Here is a 20,750-nt window from a genome sequence, read left to right on the forward strand (position 1 = left end):
TTGGAAATAATCTACTTTTTCTAAAGGGCTAGAGAAGGTTTGAATTTTGGATGGAGACAAGGAAGGAGGAAACCCCAAGAAGAATGGCACACTTCTGCACTAAAACCCTCTTGAATATTAATGAAGCCATCACAAAAGAAGCTACAGCATTAATATGACTAGCTTGATAAAATATGACTTCAGCTTATGACATGTTCAATCGCTCATTTAATTTTTATTGGACTTGATTAAGATGCCTTTGCTTGAATTTTATACTGTTTACTATAAAACATTACCCTTTTCTTCAAAACCTATTGAGACAGACAAGCCACACATTTGCCAAGCCGTTAAATAAATAGTATTAAATCAACAATACCCAAGGTCCCAAAATGTAAGTCATTTCCATGTATATTGATTTTATTTCCATTTGCTGCAATAAAAGTTTTGTCTCTAAGCAAAAAAACAGCTATTTTATCAAACTGGTTTGTTTTTAATTCTTGAAATAATGTAGTTCTGCAGTCGCTACACAGGGCAAACCTGCCCTAAGTGCTTTCAAACAGACACGCCTCAAACAGCTGAGTGAACTTCGTTATGTACAAAATAAGGCTCGAGTGGATACCTGCCCAGGAGACAGCGGACAAGGAATAGAGAAGCCATAGCAAGCAGCAAAACGACATCCATGAGATAGTGCTCTTGGGCTAAACCACTTGCAGGACTGTTTCGGAAACACACCACGGCTTCGCAGAAGGCTTGCAGCGATGCCAAGGCTCCCGACAGGACTGTACAGCATTTGACTTTGTGCAGTAGGGCTCCAGCACAGACAGCGATAACCCTGCTTTCTCCCAGCACTCGTGCCCCAGGCTGGGTGCCAAAAAGAGCCTGCCCATCACTTCTCACCAGCAGCTCCAGAACGGAGCAAGCTCCCAGTCCTTCCCAGCTCCTAACAGCGGTCCGTGCGGTGTCACCCGCTTCGTACGCCGTGCCCCCCCCAGAGCGTGCATCGCCACCAAACGCTTCGTTCCTTAAGTGGCCACAAGGGCAGGAGGCGAGCTGGCTCCTCAGCAAGAAGCTGTGGGTCGGAGTATCAAAGCCAGAGGACTTGGGCCATCATCTAGGCAAGTCACATTTTATCTTAGCAGGCATTTTGCCCAGTTTGATGGCAGAGACACTCATACTGGGGTTTTTTTGACTCTATGGATCAAATTTGTCCAGTCTCCCACTGACCCTCTCCACAAAAGTCTGTCTCGGTTTCTCACATTTCTGTTCACTGTTCTTTTGTCCTAATTTTTTCAGAACTAGATCTTTTTTAAGGGCTTGGAGGTGTTGCAATTCTCTCGGGAGCCTTCATTAATACAACTATGTATTATAGTTCTTGTTGCTTCAATCTGATGCTCAGTCTTCAATAAGGATGAGGTAAATTTCAGGCTAAACAAGTTATAAATATTCCACTTCTGACTTTGCAGTGCTGAGTGACTACAGACCATTTAATTTCCCAATACCTGAAAGAACTACCTTGAGAATGAGGGAGAAAGTAAGGCATTCACAGAGAATACAAAATGATGAAAAGGTCACACTTCTGTCACACTTTGCACAGCCATAAAGAAAGCCCTGATATGAACGTGTCTTTCTCCTTGCAAAACCAAAGACAACAGCTTTGTCCTTTCAAATCATATAAGAGGAGTCACCTCATTAATATACATCCTGAATTCATATTTGCCCATCACCACTTACAATTCAAAAGTTATTTGTTGGCTAGTAATTCCAATTAGGATGATCTTGGATGAAAACTCTTTAAAGGTGCCCTTTGTGAAAATATTTGAATTAGTCTTTCTCCTTTTGCCAGGAGAATAAGAGACTGCTCCCTTTTCCAATCTATAATAATAATTTTCGGTTCAGCTACACTGAGCTAAACTTCAATTGCTATACAGCATAGCCTAGTCCATAGAATCTATGTTATTCAATATTTTCCAGAAGTTCTGCATAATTAGACCCATCTGTTTCCTGAGTTTTACAAGCTGATAGTTTATACTTACTTACTTCATTATGATAAGAACAACAATCAAAGGAGGTTACATACCCACTGCTTTAGAGCACCATCAGATGCTCTAGTATTTAATCAACACAAAACACATGCAATAAAGCCACCGGCCAGGTCCCAGCCCCATCAGTGCAGCCCAGCTGCCTGAAGTGCTCTTGCAGTTTATGCATTACACTTCACAGTTTTAGATCCATCCAAAAGTTTCCCTAGCACAAACCTGGTGAACACGAGGGTGGGAGGAGGGATGCTGTAGCGATGACCTTAGGAGCCCCCTCATCCTTGATAGCAGCCTCAACTTCACTAGGCTTCTCCTTGAAGCAGAAATAAGACCATTTCTTCAGAAAAGGCCACAGTTTTATCTGCTTCGGGGGATGTGTGGGTGCTCCTGCCTGTTGCTAAAGTAAGAAAGGAATCAAGGGGACTCACAAAACTGAGATGCTACTGGAAGATCAGACTAAGATACAGCCTCAGTAATTCAGGTCAGCCTCTGAGGACAGCTGAGGCCCTTTGCTGTGGAGGGTTTGAAAGGGGACATTATCTAGATTTGAATTGCCATCTGAAAAACTAAAGAAATTTGTTCTTCTACATAGTCTATAAGAAACAATTTCCAATACAATGTTCAAACAGCACCAAGATGCGCTACTGCTACTCCTGATTCAGCCTCTACCTCCTATAACTGCTGAAACAAACTGGGGTACTGCTACTGATAAAAACAGAGCTTTTCAGGGGGAAAAAAAAAAAAAATGCCTGAGGAGTAGATGGGCAATAACAGCAGCACAGTAGTGTTGTAACTAACTGGACTATTTCCTGTACACTGATAAATGCCAGAAATTATCAGATCGTCTGACTTAACAGGTTGATCATTTATCTGCCCAAGACAAAAATAAATCCATTAGTAGATGAAAAGACCAAAAGTTAAAACTCTTTTTTGAAAGAATCCCCAGAAACTGAGCACCAAATCCTTGGCTGATTCAGTATAGCCTCACAACAATCACAGACTGGCCTGAGAAACTGGGCACTAATGCTTATTTCTCTGCGTGTAAAATGTCTCATTTCAAGGATTACCTTCAGTGTCGTTAAACAATGTTATTGTTCTCACTTCATTCTTTTAACCACTGCTGAAACTGAGCAAACTTGCACTTTATATTGTCTACATCATCATGTGCTTCTAGTGGGAACGAGAAAAGAGCAATGCCTTCTAGCTTTCAGGAGGGCAAGGGATGTCAGCTGGGTGTACCTGCTCCTTGCATGGCTCTAGATTTTGATGCTGTTGATTACAGAAGCTTACATGAAAATTGTGAGGTTTCTCCTTTTATTCCGTAACTATGGTTAGTATTGGTGATAGAGTTCAGACAAATCTGTCTAGCTCTTCCTCCCAGAAGAAAGCTATACATCGAGAGATCACAGCAGTGGGAATTTCTTACTTGACTTCATTGGGCATTGACAGAAAGAAGCTCTGTATAACAGTGGAGTGGATTTAAATTGCTGGAAGATTCAACATGTTTTTCAAAGCAAACACTGAACAAAATTCCCCAACATCTAAATGTATTACTTGCGAAGGATAACAATCAATAGCAACGTCCTGCTGAAATCCAGCCTGTTCAAATTAACATTGTTTGAACTTCAGTCTCAGATATCTGTGGGATAAGAGTTAGATCAGCACTCTGCATTTAGCACTTAAGCTGCCAATATTATAATAACCCATCATAGGGAGAAGGGGAAAGAATCATTCTTCAAAAATTTTCCTTTAGATTGCTTCCAACAGCTCAGATTTTTTCATTAGGTACAAGTGCATTAAATACATACCAGTTTGCTCGATATCTTGTTTTGTGATTTAATCAGGCTTGAAGATAAGATGACATGCAAGCCCTTAAATACAGCTGAAGGAAGATAAGACTTTCATTCCTGAGCTTAATGTATCCTTGCTGAACAATTACACAGTAAACACAGCTCCCTCGCCCACCACAGCCCATGTAGACCTTGCACCGGTTATCCTGGCAGGGAAGAGAGAAGCTGTAAAGCACAAAGTCTTTGAGTGTCCATGGGAAAAGAAGTTCCCCAGCAGAAATTGCTGCTCGAGTAGCAGACCGGGATCTTAAGTATTTTGCACATTGTGCTACACCACTGTTGTCTGACGGTGACATTTCATACTCAAAATTTTAGCAGTTTAATCCTGGCATAACATATTTGAAGCACATTTTACAAGAGGCAAGCAAGTGTAATTCAATACAGTAAAAAGCATCAAAGCTGTGAAAGAGGAATGAAAGCACAAATACCAAAAGGGTAAACTGAGAAGCAGCTACCGAGGCCCAGGAGTGCGCAAGCGGCAGGTGGAGCAAGCTGCACCGTGCCCTTAACTAACTACAGCAGTTGCTCAAACGAAGCCATCAGAATTTGCTTGTTGGGAAACCATCATACAGAAAATCAGATTCAATCACAGAGTCTTCATCTGTGTTCTAAGTACAAACAAGTTATGAATAAAAGTATTTATTCTGGCATTTTTCTATCTCCAGAAGCCAAGCTTTCAACAAACCTTTGTCTAGGAAAGAGGCAAAATACCTACTTTCAGGTTTGTACTTTATACAGACCAAAATCTCCACGAACTCCACGTGTGGTTAAGGAGGACACACATATTTACCAACTATGCTGGAAGTTTTAGTACATCCATTACCAGTTTTTAAATAACACTTTGTAAGTGCATCCTGCATCAAGTAGGTCACATAAATGATAACCCACATGCTGCTGCCTTCCAAAGCCTTCTTGAGCTCTATTTAATAGAAAGATCCCAATCTAATTACATGAAAGTAGCCTCTAGTGCAGCTCAGAGTGTCATTTGCTCAGCTCAGCAAGGGCTGCTCTCAGGCATTGCCCCAGCCCCAGTAAGCACTAGCCATAGGAGAGGGAAGCAAGGCAGAGCCTTTCAGTATTATCTTCTTATTCACAAGGTACATACCAGGCTGATGCATCATGTTCCCCGGCAGCCGCCCACCTCGCAATGAGGTAAAAGACTGCAATTTCAGTGCAGGGCTTACTAAACAAGTTCTCTTTAAATAAATTAAAGCTCTGTGGTGTTTTTAGACACTTGCGTACTACTGTGATACACGAATGCTGCTGAACATGAGAAAGGAAGAGGATTTTAGAGAAAAAAAGCTTGCCTTGTTAAAAACCCGCTCCCTAGAGAGACTTCCATATCTCCACATCCATCATCCCATTAAGCTCAGACAGTTTGGAAGCCATCGGTCAAGAAACAAAAGAAAGCAGTAGCCCCAACTCCTTGTTTTTGGAAGCAAAACTGACTTCGATACTTACAGCATCCAGCGAGACTCCCAGTGACAAGGATGTGCTGAAGGGAAAGGGCTCTTGCCGGGTTTCTCCATCACCTGGGCAGGTCTCCAGGTCCATGTGCCATCCCACAGCCCCCCTTCTGCCGGCGGCTCAGAGCTCCCTCACGCCAAGCACCCCTGAAAGAGCCAACAGGCTGCAGCTCTACCTGATGCAAGACGTAATCCAAAACGACTAAGGCTGTTTTCTGTCAAACTCATCCCACTGCACTGTATCAAACCCAGACCCAACCTGGGAGTCCTGGCCACAGCGTAACCCTCACTTGTTTCTAGAATGCACCCAAACCACAGGCCTTATTACAGCCCACCTGCATGCAATCAAGTCTCCTTACAGCCTAACCCCACCTCTGCCCTTCCTCCTTAAATTTTGCTCCAAATACAGTTCAGCTGGAACAAGACAGTTAGCCTGAGGATTTTACAGGCCTTGAATAGATCTTGTACTGGGAGAATAATCAGATTTACAGAGTATGACTGACAGCATATCAGCAGCACAGATGAAGGGTATATCAAGAAATTGTTAACTTCTTACCTGTTCACAGACCTATACAAAAAAAGTATGTTAAATCCAAAGAGCAGTAATTACTTCTAACTCTAACCAAACCCTTTCTAAATCTAGGTGAGGAAACACTGCCTCACCTGAACCTGGCAATATATCTAGACGCCTCTCTATGGCATATGTAAGCAAATTGCTAATATTTTCCATAACAGCTATTTGTTTTCCACTTGTTATCACACCATGGCGCTGTGTGCTATGATTTCAAATTTCTAGGAATAGCCTGATTATAAAAGGTGCCAGAAAGTTCACCACTTCTCACCGTGTGCTTTACAAGTCTGTTTTCCTTAGCTCTGTTTCACAGATTGTCAAAGGAGGATCTTCTAAATCTGAGGTGGAGCAGAAAAGCAGCTTCTGACCAGGCACAAAGGGACAACCCTAAAATGCACCATGCCAGCAGCCCTAAAGCTGTATCACCTTCCCCAAAACTTTTGTGGGGAGGGTTTGGGGGGGGGGGGGCAGGTGTCTGTGTGTGCGAGAAAGAGGGAAAGGAAGCGAAAACTGAGCTCCGGAGGGGCGGCAATATCATTAGTCCTGTACCTGTTAAAGTAATGCCAGCAATGAATCATGATTCACAGCGCTGTCAGCAAGAAATGGAAAAGCTATATTTAAAATCTGGGGGAAAAAAAGCCTTAGCCAAAAAGCGGAAAAGTCTGAAACAGCAGAAGGTTCACGAGGTGGGAGCTGTAGGACGCATCCGCCCCAGGCTGTTTGCGCAGGGAGGGTGCTGTGCCAAGACTGCGGCTGAACTGCAAACCCCTGCTGAAAGCCCAAAAAACACGTCGGGAGACGCCGATCCTGTCCCGTTCCCCGATGCTGACCGGAGGGTTCCTACCCTTGACTCCTCCTGGTTGTAAAGAGCATCATCAAGCTCCGTTGGATGCTCGTGCTTAACTTTGTTTCCAAATCGCATTTCACTGATCCTTCCTCACCCCGCATCTAGAGAGTACCAGCTGGGATGTACAAGGTATAGGAGATGAGAGACACTGCATTTTTTTCCCTACCTACAAGCAACAAAACTCATATGCAGCTTTTCAGGAAAAGAACAGGAGAGGGCTAATGAGGTTTTAAGCAGGTACCATGGTTTATTACAAATTTATCTTTATTCATAAAATGTCCCACTAGTAATATTCCTGCCTGAAATAGGGAATGAAATATCAAATTAAGATCCAAATACTTCAGTACAGTCTAACCACCTTGACAAAGTGATCTGATATAATTAATTCTTATTTTAATAAAATAAAATGAGTCTTCTAATAATGCTGGATCATCACATCACACATGTTGGAGATCCTAGAGGTGTTGTGATGTGTTATGGCTTTGACGTGTATCACTACTGTAATTTTGCTTTTAATACATTAAGTGTGCGGATTGGTTTCTAGTTTGGCTGATGGGCAAGTCAGAGCAGGCAAGGATGGGGAAAACACAACTGAACGGTCTGTTCAGGCCTTTTTACTTGGGTACAGAAACACAAGAATAACTGAACAGAGTTCCCATTAACTCATGTTTATCTCCCAATACCACATCCCTCATGATATCAAGGTCTCAGTGGGATCTCAGAGATAATTTTACGTAACTATGAGTTAATTCTCAAGCTGTATATTTTATATTCAATTTAGAGTCAATGAATGTAGGATGGCACAGGAAAGAGGGCTATTTGGGGACGAGCCACAGGGTTCCGCTCGATACAGCTGCAGCCTTTTTTGTAACCAGGTCTCTGCTGCACTAACCAAAGGCTTTTGCTGAGTTTAGTTAAAGCACTTTCTGCATAAACTGTGCTATGCATATTCCCTCCATCGTAATCTGTGTCTGCTAGAGCACGTCCAAATAACCCACGGAATTCAGCAGTTTTAAAGGTTGTTTAGATGTACGTGTGCCAACTGCTTCCTTTTGTCTTGCTTACTTTGTTACGGGGTATGAAAGAGGCCATCTAATTGTTTGTTACAGACCAGGAAAAAAAGGACGCATGCTGAGGTGGCGGGGAAGAAGGCAAGCCAAGCTGCTCTGTCTCGTACCACAACCTGTTTGTTTGCTGGAGCTGGTGGGAAAAGCTGCAGGCAGGCCACCCCCCGCTCTGGGCTCCTAATACAGACCCAGGATTTGATTTAAAAGGAGAAGAAAAGCATTACTGGAAGAAAAGGCAGGTTAAGATCTGTGCAGGAGAGAGAGACAACATCAAGCTACCGGGCGGCAGCCGAGTCTCTCCCAGCTGTGAGTTTCTTGTTGCGGAGTTGAGCCCTTAAGGTCAAATGGTGAATGAACGGTTTTCTTTTTCCTTCAGAAAAAGATGGAGAGCTATGACAGCTCTGGGAAAGGACAATTTTCCGGTGCTTCCCTTCGCTCCCTTGGCTGATGTTCAACGTGCCAGGGCACTAGAGCGTGGGCAGCTCCACATCAGGGCTTTTCGTGGGAGAAGAGCCACAGGCACCGTTCCCAAAGGATGGGCTATCCATCCCATCGGCACCTGCCAGGGCCAGGAGGGGAGGGGGAGGCTGCCCAGCGGGGAGCAACCGGGGCCCCAAAATGCCCAGCCTCCATCTCCGAAAGCCGAGGGCATTCAGGCAGGGCACGGGGGTGACTAACACAGCAGCTCAGGGCAGGGGACTGAAAGAAATCTCACTCAAGATATTGATTTGAATTTATAGTGCGGGGAAAGATCGGTGTAACAAACTTTCAAACCTTTGCAAAAGCATGCAGCATACTTTAAATGCAAATCATTGTAATCTGCACTCCTGCTAACAACAGCTTAGTGCCATTCAAAGGCAGACCTGCTTAGGTGTATTGCCATTAAAGGGTGACAATGACATCACCTCCTTTCTTTACTGATTAACCTTTAACTTAGAAGCAAGATAACAGCCTAGAGCTATTACAGAGGATGGGATACCAGAGCCTTTGGGAAAAATGGAACACCATTTTCCTTGGCCCTGATATAACCCCCGTACATGGCACGTGCTAAGCTGTTTGGGCCAGCTGATGAACCTGGTAATGAGCTCACATGCAACAGCAAAAAAGGAGAAAAACTTGCTCTTTTCCAATAGTGGGGAAAAAATGAGCAAGTTATTTGTGAAAAGAGATGGAGGATTCTTAGGAATACTTATCAGGCGTGCCTTCTGACCTGCATAATTTGCATGTTTATATATTTATATAGCTCCAATCTTCCAAGAATCTAAAATTTTCCAAAGCACATGGGATATATAATACTTGCATGACAGTTAAGTTGCTATTCTCCCTCTCCCACAAGTGAAAACTTAGGTATAAAGAGGTAAAAAACATCCAATTACTCAACAACAGCTTTGTAGGTAGAGAACAAATTGTAATTTAGCCTTTGTCAGCACTTGTCAGATACTGACATCTCACATAACTCTTTTTTCCTCCTTTATGAACAACATCTGAATTGGGGACCTAAATACTTTCAGCCACCCCAGAGGGAAGCCTGGTGCAGTCAGCTCCGCTCTCTGGAGAGGAAGGGGTGGTGAAATTCTTTATTACATCATTTATTTCACAGAAATCAGAAGTAATTACCCAGAAGGACACAGCAGTCTCATTAGTTACTTGACTTTCTCTTTATTTGCCCACTCAACAATTTCCCTGTTTTATTTTCTCATTTATAATAATTGGTGAGGAGTGTAATTCGGCCCTTTCATCCATCCTGGCACTCACCGGCACCTGCTAATGTCTCTTTCGAGACCATTCAAAGCGAACACAATTTCAGGTCCCGTAAATGCTCCCATAAGATGTACCGGTAGCAACTTTCCATGCTGGGTAGCACCTTTTTCATCCTATCATGACACTGGCTGAATGTGTTATTACTCCTTTCTGGGAGACCCTTCAGCAGTCCCAAAGTACTAACAAAGAGCAGCCGTGTTGGCAACCTTTTACTGGAAAGCTTGTGATCCATTGCTCCATGAACTCTGTCTATGGCTGAAAAAGAGTGTTCCCCTGCCCCATGCAGCCATAAAATCAATTACTGACAAGTGCTAATAATGGCTCTGGAGTTTCTTAATGCTGGGTCGCAAATACATGTATGGATAGAGGACATAATCTGAGACCATCTATGGTCACAGTTCACAGTTTTAATAGTTCATAATGCTTGAGATAAAAAATAATCACCTGTCCCATAGGACATTTTGATAATAGATGGCCAAACCTTTCCTGTCTCCTGCAGACCCTGAGTGTAACTGTCCCCCAGATGTACATCGCAGCCTAATGGCTGAGTCCTCAGCTTCCCTCCTCATCTCGGCAGGCAAATACAGCCAAGGCTCTTGTTGCCTCTGCCCTGGGATTTTCAATGCTTTGTTCAAATGCATCAAGAATGTGTTTTGCCCATGATATGATGGACTGATCTTCTGATTCAAAAACTCAGTGGTTTTCCCCAAAAGAAACTTTTTCTCTCTTTACTTGTTGATGTCACTATTTGAAATTCTGAATTTGCCTTACTCCAAACTGGAACATAAGAAACTGAGAATACACTGCCAGTTCGTGTCTCAGCCTATTTAGTGTGCTTTTTCCTTCTGAAATAGCTTATTTGTAAAAACTGCCGATTTATTTTTCCTTTTTTTTTCCCCCATTTACTTTTCAAGTCCATTCCCTCCAACAGCTAGTTAAAGCATACTAAAATTATTTCTTTCCCCTCTAAGAAGTTTTCCAGCTGCATTAACTGAGATTCTGCTCTACTGAGCTTCCAAAAGAAGGTGTTGTGATTAGCCTTGTGCACTGATGTCTTTTACTGTTGGTTTTCCACATCCTTACTCACAGCTCTGCTGGAAAGTGTAAGAAATCAGGCACTTGAAGCAATGGCCATTTAGCATAAGCTGAGGAAACCACTGTGTCACAAAAAGTGGAAGAAAAGTGTTATGAAGAATGAACAGTTAGTTTTGTTTGGTTGGCTTTTCAACCCAGGGCTGGACAAATTAGAAATAAGAAGCACGGAGCCTAGAAATAAGAAGCAGTGAGAGCCCCAATGCCTTCTAAGCTCAGCCACTCCACAAGCTGCAAATTGCTTTGTCTGGGATTTGGAGGTTTAGACTCACATTGTTCCACTTCATTTTAATTAGCTAGCCAAATTTTTATAAACTGTATTTATGACAGCTGTTTTCTTGATTCAGGTGTGGTGGAAGAACATTTGCTGGCTGTGGAATCTGGAAATGGCACCAGAGATGGGATCTGGCACAGACCCCTTTCAGGGATGTAGAAACGTAATGCTGGAGCTTCCCCTTGGAGATGGAGGGGTTATGTTCTCAAAGAAGTTTTGTGAGATATCGTTACTCATCTTCGGTTCATAAAATGATCTGAAGGTGGAAGACAGGGGAAGGAAGCCAGCAGGCAGAGCAGTGACCCTCTAGCTCAGACAGCAAGGACTCATCGGTCCTCCAGGACCGGCACCAGGGATACATTCCTGCACGAACACAAACCATCCGCTGCAGAGGTCAACCATCATCCCAAAGCCCTGCCTGGTCACCTTTTGGAGCAATTTAAGTCTACAGAGGTCAACAGGTACTTGCTACGGCTGAATGTTGTTATTATTATTTCAGTACCTAACGCACTCACCCAATTTTTAAGATTCAGGGCTAAAATCTTACCATTTTACCTATAAACCAAATACAATAAAGCGGTTTACTAAGAGGACTGAACAATCACATAGAGTAATCCAAGCTGACTTCAGCGTTGTAAGAACTGATAATTCATGAAATGGAGCTTAAAGCTCTGTGCACATACTCTTGGTCTAGGTTTCCTGAAGGTGACGAAGCTGGGTGATAGGAGTTGGATGAAAGACCAACAAACAATGAAAAATTAGTCTTAATCTGACTGAAACAAAGCATTTTACAAAATAATTCCCTTCATAGTGTTTTTTATTACTGTTGTTGTTGTTGTTTTTATTATTATTTTCATGTGTGGCTCAAACATCAAGTGGAAAAAGATTGTTGACTTCTGAGGAGGTTGTTCCCAGGGAGATATAAAACACTGATTTACCTCATGGGAATACTTTCAAGAAAGAAGGCAACTCAGTGATAAAACTGAGTTAAAGCCAAGAGGATGTATACAAAAACAGTATCTGAAAATGTTAGTATTTGATGACTGTTATTGATAGGCTGTTATCATATCTGAAAAGCATACAAATTTTCTAAGACACAAAAAGATCACACTTGAAAGGACACCCCGCTAACAACATTAAAACTGCCTTTTTTCCAGTCTTTTCATTAGTTTTCTCCTTTTGCTATGTTTCACAGGAAATTATCTGTTGCTCCCCTATCTGCTTAGCCTCATCCTTCCCACCAGATTCATTTACTCCTTTGCTTCAGAGATGAGCTCTGCCCAGATTTCAGATCACTCTATCACTCTAAAGAGGAGAAAGCCCTTTCTGGACAGCAGTAAGGGACTATTTTGCAGAGGTAGTAACAGGAAAATAAATGTGTCTGGTTGTAGGGAAGGGAAAAGCAGAGGAGTCAGCACTCCTGGGCTCAATTGAAACCACAGCCTCTGTGTGCATCACTGAGCACTTTATCTGCCTTATTTAGTTTCCCCATCTGTAAAATGGGAATAGTGGCCTCAGAGGATTGTCCTGAATCTTCATTAATTAATACTTATACAACCTAAGGATCTTTTAATCTCAGGTCACGTTTAATTACTAAACATATAACTAAAATATAGGAGAAATAAAAGTCAGATATTAGTAGGACAAGGGACCAAAAGGGACTCTAAATCCCTTAAATCACCCCACATCCTCAGTGGGATTACACGGATCGGAACCACTCCCCAGAGATGTTTTCCAACCCCGTCTCAGAGCAAGGATGCAGACCCACAGCCTCCATGGGCAATCTGCCCAGTGCCCAGGTGCTCTTCAATACGGTAGAAAACATTTATTAATAACTAAAGAATCCTCCTTTGCTGTAATTTAAGCCTATCCATTTTCACTCTGCCCTGAGTGGACATGGATAACGGCTTAATGCTTTGTTCTTTGCAATATGCTTTTACATAATTAAAGACTTCTCATATCTCTCCTTGGGATTCCTGTCTCTAGCCTGAACAACGCTGGTGCTTGCTTTTTCTCCTCATTAGCATGTACAAGCATTTTCTTGGGAACTGTCTAGAATAATCCTAGTCTTCTGCATCACTGCCTGGGTTATTAAGGAAAGTGTGAAAAGGAGAATTATTCTCACAGTATTCCACAAATTCTTGCAGGGTTAAGCCCTCCCTAGGGTAAATGGTCTTATGAGATGCAGAGTAAATACTATGAGGATTAGTCTCAAAATGCTTCTCAACTTCGAAAACTAACATTAGTCCAAATCAGTCATAACCATGCTTGGCTTGGTTAAGTCTCTGGGTTTACACAAGCACATCCTCATAGGAAATGATTTCTAAGAATGAGTTTTTGTCCAAACATTCCTTGCTTATGAGAGGAATGAGTTTAAAATTTGAATAAACAGACTTGGTCCCTCTGAAGTATAAGATTATATTGTGGTACTGTCACGTACCTGAGAGAATGGATCTAATGAAACAGTGATTCAGGTGGAGGGGGGTCTGGATAAATTGTTTAAGTAAAGGAGGAGAATAAAGGAGGAAGATAAAGGAGGAGTTTTCTTCCCGTGCAGTCATCATTTAAGTTAGTGCTTAATTTTTTTAATTGGATAGAAACCCCATATGGGTAAATACATAGATTATCAAAACGGTCAAGCTTCCAGAAGAGAACCACAATAACTTTTAAACTATTTTGTTCAAGAAGCCATTTCACTTCTGTGTTCATGAAGTGCCTAAAGTTGACAGTCCCAAAATCTGAACAAGTGCTACCAAGGTATAAACAAATAATAATAACTGGCTTCTATACACGGATCATGAGGAGGAAGCTCATCTGTCATCTGCAGCTGTCATCTGAGGAAGCTCGGAGTCATCTGCAAAGCTTTCTGGAGACCTGATTTTCTTCTCTGTTGTCAGTTAGGTGGGTCTCTTTTAAAGCCATGTCCTTAGTCTGAAAAATGTCAATGTGCGTATGGGGGAGATCTAAGAACAGGAATAACTGGACTTCTCTGTTTCATGACCCTAAATTCCTGACATTTAGAAATTTACTTGGTTTCTCTTTAGTTTTTCAAACGCATGGGACTTAAATTGATAGCAACCTAAGGACATGTAATACTGACCAGTAAGCAAGCAGCAACAAGAACCTTGACTCTTAGAGCAGAGATTAATACATGTTCTCCTTAGTTGGAAATTGCCCTTCTGACAAATTTTCTATGCCTACTTTTTCACTGCTATATTGTCTTTTTCTGAGTATGTAAAAGTCTTTCCTCATTATTCTAAGAATTCTTATAATACACTGATCTGGAGCCACTAGGAATAAAACCTTACTAAAAGAATGTCTGTTTTCCTGGGACAGCAGCAAAGAGAAGGTTTTGTCATATAGCAAATTGGAGAATAAAGACAATTTTTTAAATTCAGATTTAGTACAGCTTGCTGGAAGGGTGATCATTGTTATCTTCTTTCTATAGAAACTTGTGTTGTTTCAAAATATTTAGGTTTAGAATATAGAAGAAATAAAAAATTGAACATATGCAAAAGAAAATGACATTAAGTTTGACATAGGTACTATGCATTTATTTGCATAATGATTATGTTGTGTAGTAAAATGTCTAAACAACTGAACTTCTCTAAATAGAAGAGCAAAACCACCTCTACAAACATCACAAAGGAAGAAGGCATTGAACTCAGTTCCACTAGAGAGGTTGCTTTTTCTGATTAGTTGAAATTTAGCATTTCTTCAAGTTTTCCAAGCACACTTTGGAATTCTTTCATTCTTTTCCTTTTGAGGAATTTGAGGCACTGAGCCAGGGGACCTGGTACCTACACTTCACAGCAGGCGTTAAGAGAGTATCAATACATAAATTCATTCTTCTGACTACTTGCAACATGAAATAAATGGCACGTTATTCTGGATCACCGTTACTCGCAGACCACAGCTGCTTTCCCTCTTCTGGGTGTTTTGGGTTCTCCACTGTAACCACCTGCCCAGGACCTTCCTCTTTATCATCTCAGCAAGACCATAATGAACGCATACAACTACACTACTACCTTTCAAATCCTTCTCAAGATTGAGATTTCTTACTCTTTTTCAGAAAATGTACCTGAAATAGAAAAGCACGAGGGAATTAACAGTAAAAGAAAAGAGAGTTTTTAAACAGCCACCTCCTGAACACCCAGAAGGATTGCTCCAGCAGGTCACCTGGGCTATAGCCACTTGACCCCAATCCAAGAATTACGCTGGGTGTCCAATGGACTGAGAGAAAAAAAATCTCTGAAATTCACACTATTATACCACAATGAAATTTATTGCCGACTGCAGACCCAGCAGTCAGCTGAACCCATGTGTGCCAGCCCAAAATCCCAAGACACAAAAATTCCACTTCTGCTCTGAGATGTAAATGATAGTCAAAGCTTTTCTGTTCTGATAAAACTACACAGTTTCAAAAATGTGATAGCATTTCTCAAGTCTGTTCATATTATACATTTTCTAGATTTCTAGTTAAGCTATTTAATTATTTTTGCTAGTCCCCAGGTTGCAACTTGCAATTTTCCTCAAAACAAGTTGTCTAAGGGACCCAATCATATCATTTAACAGTGATGTTTGAACTGACACTGTCATTAAAGCTGAGTGTGAAAGTCTGCACTGTAATATTGCCCTAACACCAATGCTTTGCAGTCCTATAATATTCAGTCTCATAAGATACTTCCTCCTGTTGTCCCATAAGTGAAAACGAGATTCATTTTCCTCCTCCCCAGAAACTGTGAAGACCCATGATTCCTGTTAGACTTTATGAAATGTTGTTAATAGCATTGCAGTTTGCTGTAAGAAAATGACTCAACTGATGCTGCTGCCTGAACATCCACAGAAGACAAAAGTCTCATATCTACATGAGCAGAAAGGATACATCTCCTTCTGCTAAACTGGGGTGAAACTGCCCACACTCGTAAGGTACCAAGGTTGGGATGTGCAAACCAAGAGAAAACCAAGGGGAAGGTCTTGCCTCTGTCCAAATGATCCGTAAAACACTTGTGCCTCTGCACATCTAAGACTGCACATACCAGAAACTGCATTTCTGATGAGGCTGGGAGTCTTTTCTAACCTCACCTGCCTCCAGCAACACTAATACCTTGTGTTTTGGAGGAATGTGCAGATACAGATGGAGAATAATTTAAGAAGAAAACCTTAAAAAAGTCTTTACAACTTTGTTATCCAGAAATGTGTTTCTCACTTGAAACACAGATTTTTCAATTTCTTTTCAAAGTCTTAGACTTTATTTCTTTTCATTATTTTATTACTAATTTCTCTGTGACTGAACATTTTTATTGTCCACGTAAACGTCCATCACATTACTGAAACCTGCTGAAGTCTGGCCTGCGATATGCTGGGTCGGTGACTTAAATTAACAAGTACTTTCAGCTTCACACAGGTTTGCCTGAGTTCCCAGTGCTACTTTTTACCATTCACTTTTCATTTTACAAAAAGGACTATTGCTTATTAAGCACGACCTTCCTCCCTTTTTCTTTTCTTTTTTTTTTGTTGTTTATTTTCAGGAAAAAAGACCCCCCAAAATGCCACATTGCTCCAGACCTATTAAAAACTGCCAAAACAGTAATAGTGCATATGTGTATCAGTCTCAAATCTATACCCAGCTGATGCAGTCCCAGAGTGGCCCAAGGCATCGAGAGTACGCCAGGCATACTGTCAGGTTCAAAGCCTCTCCGTGAACTGAGCTGATTTTCAGCCACCTGGGTTCCCATTGAGATGCAACCAGAGTTGAAAGACCATCTGCATCGCAAGATGCTCGAAATGAGAACTAGAGTTAGCTAATACGACAGCAAGCCTGTAATAGTTTTTAAAATGGACCATCAAGTTTATCTTAGAATCAGTTTAACTGAGGGTCCCCAGCTGCTGTGCTGACTGGGGAGGTGAGCTGATTTGGGATCAGACCCCCGGTTTCATTTTCAATGTCAGTATTATAAGTAAGGAGTAGTTTTGGCCAGCTGGGCTAGCACTGAGAAACATCCTACTCCCCATAAAGTAAAGGGGCAACACAGCGAGTAAGGCACCACTCTGCATGGCATGAATTAAATGCGGGAAAGCCTATCTGAACACAAATCCCACCTTTTTCCTGCGAGGATGGTCAGACACTGGGGCAGGCTGCCCAAGGAGGCTGTGGGGCTCCATCCCTGGAGATGCTCAACCCCCCTGGACAGGTCCTCGAGCAACCTGGTGGGAGTGGGTGGGACAGAGACCCCCCACTACTGCCAGCCCAGCCCCCCCGGGGCTGCAGCTCTGCAAGCAGTGGCATTTGGTCTTACCTGGCTAGGGGTCCCCATCCTGAGAGAAATGCGTGTGACACTGCAAGTCCAGTTCTCTGGAAGAAAAGAAACAAAATCACAGAGGGCTTGAGAGAGAGGAAACATTCACATTTTAATTAACCAAAAAAAAATAGGGCAGTCACACTCCCACTGACACTCTTCTTTCAGATCTTTTATCAACCAGAGTTAGTCAGCTATTTTTATCATCAGGATGTATAAGCAACACTGGAGGTGCAAAGTGGATGGGCAAAGATGTATAATTTATACAAACACCAAGAAAAAACAAGTGAGTGCTCAAACCAAGGAGAAAAATACGCTGTGTTCCTCTCACAATTACCTTTTTCACTCCCCCCCCCCATCTGACAGAGGTCTCTGCATCTTCTGTAATAAATAGAAGATGGGGAAAGAGAAAGATGGAGCTGTCATTTCAGTTGCACTGCTGAACTGGGGATTGCAGGGGGAGGAGAAGGCTCTGCACTGAGAGAGATAAAGTCAAAATGAAGTACAGCCTGGCATCGAGATGAGACATTTTCTTTGTTTAGCCTGGAAAAAAGATCAGGCAGGAAAGGAAAAACTGAAAGTCTTGTGATTTTTTTTTTTGTTAAGTTGATGGAAGAGGTGACAAAAATATTTGTGTGATGTTAAAAACAGGAAGCCTGGCAAGCTGGTCTTGACTGACAGCAGATTTTGAGATATCTCAAAATGATGAAATATGAGAACATTACTGCTTCACAATGGTGTTATATTACATTTTTCTTTCTACCTGCGGTATTTCAGTCATGTGCCAGAGAGCTGTTTGTCCATCTCCTTGGCAGTTTGGGACCTCTCCGGAGCCCTGGGCTAATGGCGCATTGTATTGTGCTTGCAACACAAGGAAATGTTGTTTCAGCTCCTCAGACACTTCAGAAGCAGTATAAGATAGCCTTATCACTGCATTGTGTCACTTATATCACTCAGAGATTGCCTTATATCACTGTGTGCTAAGGCTTGTGCAAGTACAGGCACAGGAATAAGGAGGGAAGGCTCAGCAGCAACGGTACCGTAGAGCTGTGGTTCTGCAGAAGGGCTTTAGCCCAGGTGTCCCGACGGAGGCAAAGCCCCGTGGTTATCCTGAGTTCAGGATCAAGCATTTAGACACTTCTCTGGCTATTTTTATCAACCAGTCAGGCTTGGCAGAGTTAACTCGGCGTGCACCTGCGACACTCTGCGCCTGAGCTGCCCTTCCCATTTTTCAGAAGTGCCCAAGGAGAGAGGAGGGATGACAAACAGCGGCATCCTGCAGCTGATACACTGACATGCACCTGCTTTTAATTAGTCTGATGGTGGTACACAGGAAGCAACAGAGAAGAGTGCATTCAAGGGTAACAGTCTTCTAACTGTTGAGAGACTTCTAGTTTTAAGGAACTGTCCGCAGGAGATGGGCAAATTTTCCCCAGCACAGCGCGAGCCACAGCAGTGCCTTGCGGAAGGCAGACTTGAACAGTATGAATGACCATGAACCTGATTCTGATCATGAACCTGCACCACCTTTGCAGCAACAGAAATACCCTTATTTCAGCTAAGAAATCTATTTCCGATTCCCTTCGCCGGCCCCAGGAGGTGACTCGCCCCCAGCCTGCGCCCGTCCCCGATGGGTGTCCTACAGATGCTCTGATCGAGCAGGTGACAGGCGGGGACCAACTCCCCTGGGGCTGCACTGGACCTCGCGGCTGCCACCCAGCATCACTGCGGACTGTTGCTTATTTGGTTCAGACTAAGACTCTTCCAAACTTTATTTCTTTACCTGCTTTCTCTAAGTTCAAACTGTGCCACAATTTAAATTAATAATCAGGATTAGGAACCCTATGATATTTCCCGCAGGTATAGGACTATCATCACTGTCTATTTTCAATATATTCTGCCTCGTATCAGGTGCACTCGCGAAGCTATTCCTCTTCAAGTTTGCTGACACTTTCTCTGTGGATCACAGAAAAACTCCACGATCCCTCAGAAACTACAATTACTAATTTTATGGTTTACCTATGACTCGCTTTCAGAGTCTCATACCTAATACTTAAATACTAAACATGAAAGACTCGTAGCTGAAATTGATTTTTTAAGTTATAAATTACACAAAACATGGTTTTTAATTGGATGTGCAAGAGAACATTTGCAACAACGACTGAAATAAATAGTGTTTAAAAATAACTTTCCTATACAGAGCAATTCCTTTGAAGCAAATAGTCTGAATGTAATAACACGAACTTAGCATTTATATATTTATTTCTTTATTTGTATCACTTTCTAAAGTGGAAAAAAGGTATAATTTTACTTTGGATCTCATATAATACAGGCAGAGAGAGGTTATAGGACTTGCTCCGTATCACACAAAGTTAATAGCAGCCTAGAACTGAGCAGAACTGCATTTTCCCCCCCTGCAAGACTCGTCCTTGCTCTACCATTAGGCGTTGGCTATTGAAATTGCAGCCCCACTTTAGTCAATAGAAAGCTGTTACCAAATTAATGAAGCCTGCCTCTGGTTCCTGATAAGAACACAAGCCCCAGATTTCAGATACCATTTTGTAGAAGGTCACAGCAAAGGCTAAAACCAATAATTTCTAAAGTAAAAAAGCAGACAACACTGAGTGAATGTGAAAGGGAAGTATGCTATCATTAACAAGACAGAAAAAGAGTCAACCGATATGAAGGTACCCTGGAGAGGTGGGAATTCCTGTTATTCACTGTGAAAATAGCCCTGACGCCATCTGTTCCCTGGTTTTCCCAGAATACAGGTTGAAGAACCCAGCCGGTGCCCGGCTGATGGGAAGCGCTGACTGCACACAGAGGGGGGATGCTGCTGGGGGGGGAGCAGCAGCTGCAGGACTGTGGGCTGCGCTGAGATACAGTCGTGGCTCGATGCCGTGTCAGGGTACACGCAGCAGGGAAGGCACGGACTTTGGAATACCTGTAAAAGCATAAAAACCTCTTTTCATAACTAAAATGATTAACAATTGTTAATTAACCATTAAAGCTATCAATCTTAAAGATCTGTAAGGTTAAGTGCAACCAATATTTATTTGATTACACTGAGCAGGGTCAGGAGTCTCAGTGCACCAGCATATTTGAGGAATTATCTTAGAAAGAAGAAATGGTAAATACTGCTCACTTTGAAACTACATTCTAAAATGCTGGCTACATGATGGGGAAGAGCACTGGAAAGGCGCAGGGAAGATGAGTAAAATGATAAATGCAACCAAATGCAGTTTTTAGAAAGAAGGAGAGAAAAAGATATAAAGAAAGAGAGAGAGAAAGCAAGGAAGCAAGCAAGAAAAGGAAAGGGGAGGGAAGAAAGGGGCTCAGAAAAGAAGTTCAGCTTTCAGGCTTATGCCCATCATCTTCCAACAGAGCCCTCATCCTCTGCCCATCAGCCTCGGGTGTAGCTTTTAATTTCAGCCACTCCTCAGTTCTCTGCTCACTTGTTCCTCATATCTACTACGCGTGCCAGAAAAAAGTTTTGCCAATATGTAAT

General features: G+C 42.2%; 1 long non-coding RNA gene across 2 annotated transcripts in view; it reads right to left on the reverse strand.

Moving 5' to 3' along the window:
• The window catches only part of LOC138687819 (uncharacterized), a 64,043-nt gene extending 43,864 nt beyond the window's left edge, over window positions 1–20,179 (reverse strand). The window contains exons 1-3 of one of the 2 annotated variants that reach the window (XR_011326957.1): window positions 19,934–20,179; window positions 17,243–17,298; window positions 14,488–15,024 (exon numbers count right to left, since the gene is read on the reverse strand). This is a non-coding gene — a long non-coding RNA (uncharacterized lncRNA). Of the gene's footprint in view, window positions 1–14,487; window positions 15,025–17,242; window positions 17,299–19,933 lie in introns of those variants that run through there. The other variant, XR_011326956.1, reaches the window with a different exon arrangement.
• Between the last annotated feature and the right edge of the window lie 571 nt (window positions 20,180–20,750).

Source organism: Haliaeetus albicilla, chromosome 11, assembly GCF_947461875.1.
Source record: "Haliaeetus albicilla chromosome 11, bHalAlb1.1, whole genome shotgun sequence".
NCBI classification, from domain to species: Eukaryota; Metazoa; Chordata; class Aves; order Accipitriformes; family Accipitridae; genus Haliaeetus; species Haliaeetus albicilla.